At 59.6% G+C, this 3209-nt stretch overlaps 1 long non-coding RNA gene across 2 annotated transcripts; it reads left to right on the top strand.

The window, feature by feature from the left end:
• The first annotated feature begins 6 nt into the window (after positions 1–6).
• On the top strand, positions 7–3203 carry LOC111534225. Of its 2 annotated transcripts, XR_002729050.2 has the most exons (3): positions 7–427; positions 832–1117; positions 2982–3203. It is a non-coding gene; the product is annotated as an uncharacterized LOC111534225 (long non-coding RNA). The 2 variants fall into 2 exon arrangements; XR_002729049.1 differs by lacking the exon at positions 2982–3203 and having other exon boundaries at positions 832–1134.
• Positions 3204–3209: the final 6 nt, after the last annotated feature.

Raw genomic sequence — 3209 nt, 5'->3', positions numbered from 1 at the left:
CATTGAAACTACAGCTTTTCTGAAAAGCAAGGCACCTGTGCGGTGGCCGATGGTGGCTGTGGGAGCCTCGCTGTGGACCCCGTGCCTGCCTTAGCCGCGTTGGTCTCCCTCATCCTGTTCCCGCTGGCCCCAGCTCCACCCTCAGCGGATAAGGAAGCCTCCCTGCCCACCCAGGGCCCTGATCTCCGCTTTGTAGGACTCCAAGGGCCTGTGCTCAGCTGCTGCTGCTCTGCCCCCTGGTGGGCCCCTCTGTGTCCCTGCGAGGAGGCAGCTGGCAGGCAGCCCTGTGAGCTGGGTTGGGTCCCGCAAGTCTCAGTTGTGTCATTTCCGACGTTTCTTGACTTTCTCTTTCAGGCTGAGCCCCGTCAGCCACGGAAACACGATCGCACTCTTCTTTAGGTCACTGTTGCCAAACTATACCGTGGAGGTAGGTTGAGCTCGTCCCAGCCCTGCCTCCCAGTGGGCTCGGGCATATCCATGCCAGTGCGAGTGTCTGGAGCCCTCCTTGAACCAGGACTGTGCCAGTTGGCACAGGGAGCAGGGAAGGACCAAGGCTGCGTTGTGCCAGCGGGGTGCCCATTCTGCCGGGGGAATTGGGACCTGCCCAGATGGTAGCACATGCAGGGCCCGTGAGTCAGCCCAGCTTGACCCCACTCTCTGGGCCTGGCTTGGCTAGACGCGACGTTTGGTTTTCAGAGCTTCCTCTCCTCACGGAGACCTGGGGAGGGTTCAGGGCCCGGTGCTAGGCTCCACAACGCCTTCCTGCTTGGGCCCTGGGCCCCTAGTCCCAGCACAGACAGCCCCCTGTTCAGACATGTCCCATTGCTGCAGGGGGAGAGGCCCGAGGAAGGAGTGGCTGGGGGTCTGAACCGCAACCAGGGCCTGAACAGGCTGATGCTGGCTGTGCGCGACATGATGGCCAACTTCCACCTCAACGACCTAGAGGCACCGCACGAGGACGACGTGGACGGGGAAGGGGAGTGGGACTGAGCGTCTGCAGAGGTGCCTGAAAGCTGTAATGATGTTGCTGATTTCTGTGCTGGTCGGAATCCGTCAGTTCCCTGAAGTAGAGATGCTGACTGTATCGCTGACCTGGTCCGCTGTTTCTCCTATAAATGTAAATGGGTCACGCTCTGCTGTCCGCATGTTCTTCTTTCCCAGGCACTGAGCGCCGTCCTGTGCCCTCGCATTCGAATCACACAGTCCAGTCTCCTCCCAGTGGCCTGAGGGTGAGGTGGGGCCCAGACCATGTGCTCCCTGCATCTGGGTGCAGATGGAGGAGGAGTCGCACAGGGTCTTCAGTGCCGGTCCCTGCTGGATGCCGAGGGCCTGGGTGCACGTCCTCCTTGAACTTGCTCTGGAGTTTGTTGACAGAGCTGCCTTCCTTGTTGGGAGAGGGTTTCGTGGCGGGGCTGGAGCAGAGAGGCATCTGTGTGGCAGCTGCCTTCAGTCTTCTTCCTCCAAGCAGGTGGGGCCGCTATGTTGGGGTCCTGTGGCTGGAGGCCACCATCTGTTGAATCTGACAAAATAGTTTTCTTTTTTCTTTTTTTTTTTTTTTTTGAGATGGAGTCTCACTCTGTCACCAGGCTGGAGTGCAGTGGAGGAATCTCAGCTCACTGCAACCTCCACCTCCCGGGTTCCCGCCATTCTCCTGCCTCAGCCTCCCAAGTAGCTGGGACTACAGGCGCCACCACCACGCCCCGCTAATTTCTGTATTTTTAGTAGAGACGGGGTTTCACTATGTTGGCCAGGGTGGTCTCAATCTCTTGACCTTGTGATCCACCCGCCTCGGCCTCTCAAAGTGCTGGGATTACAGCCATGAGCCACTGCGCCCGGCCAAAATAATTTTATTAGAGAACTTGAGGGCAGTGCCCAGAATTGAAGGTGAAGCCCCAGAAGCATGTTTTGCAAAGAAAAGTGCCCAGGGCAGCTCTGAGGGCCCATGTGCCAAAGATCAGGGGACAGTCCGTCTGGGGCAAATGGACCACTCGGACCAAGACCCCAGTCTGGTCTGGGGGGCGCTTAGCTGGAGCCGGTCCTGGCACAGGTGACTAATGGTGCACAGAACCGGGGCATCCCGTAGTCTCATGGTGCTGCAGGGGCAGGAGGGGCGGAGGCTGCAGCCAGACAGAATCAGAAGCCAGCGTGGTTCTGGAAGGATCGAGAACACTGAGGTGTTACAGCTGCAACAGGGGTCCTGTCCCCTGGCACCCTTCACCACCCCCATCTTTTACCCTTAGGGGGCAGCAGACACGAGGGGCTGCCCAAGGCTTTAGGGCGGCCAGTGGGGCAGGAAACAGGTTCCAGCCCCAGCTGGACCCACCTCCCAGAAAGCCCTACCACTGTATAATCATCTAACTTGGGGCTTGCCCAGGCCTGTGAGTTCATCCTTTTGGCAGTTCCTGGTATCTCCTGACCCTGCTCAGCATTTCCTGGGCCGGAGCTTAGGGTGCAGGACCCTCCCCAGGATGACGAGGGACCACTGTCCATGACAGGCGTCGGCCTGAGGGCTGAGCCGCGTGTGCCCATCTCAGACGCGGGCCTGAGGGTGCAGCTCTGGCCCTGTGCTGGCCGTTTCTAGGAGTGGTGCACTGAGGTCCCAGCTGCGACAGCCCCGGGCTCTGCAGGAAGAGATCATGGGCGCGGGGAGTTGATGCTGTGGCCTCGTTCCTCTCTATAGTGAGTGAGTGATGTTTGCGGTCAGCAGGAGCCTGTGGGGAGCACAGACTGGTCTTCCTGGTGTCCCACCTATCCTTTTTTCCATGCCAACATAACTAGATTTGTTGGGGGAGCTGCAGTCAGCTCCAGGGAAGATGGTCGGGACAGCCCCAGTCTGCCCCAGGTCCCCACCCTCCACAGCCAGGGTGGCCTGTGGGGAGCTGCTGCCATCGAGATGCGGGCTCTGCTAGAGTCTTCAGAGTCTTTTCTCTGAAAATGACAGGCACGCAAGGAGAGCTGGGCCCCCGCCTTTTCCATTCCAGGTGCCTTGAGTCCCCCCAAATGGGGATGTGACGTTTGGAGCTGCAGCAGGCCCCCTACGGTTGGGAGTCAAAGAAGAGCTGGTGTTCCAGGGACGGTGCCGCAGAGGCTGAGCCCAGGCCTGCTGTCCTGAGAGACGGCTGGATCACTGATGCCTCGGCAGTGGGGCTGGGGTTTCTGTCACGACCTGCAGCTGAGCCTAGTTCCGGTGACCGTGAGATCTGAAAGAC

This window comes from Piliocolobus tephrosceles, unplaced genomic scaffold (genome assembly GCF_002776525.5).
Source record: "Piliocolobus tephrosceles isolate RC106 unplaced genomic scaffold, ASM277652v3 unscaffolded_16550, whole genome shotgun sequence".
Taxonomy (NCBI): Eukaryota; Metazoa; Chordata; class Mammalia; order Primates; family Cercopithecidae; genus Piliocolobus; species Piliocolobus tephrosceles.
The sequence above is the reverse complement of the archived record's forward strand: the minus strand, read 5'-3'. Positions and strand labels throughout refer to the sequence as shown.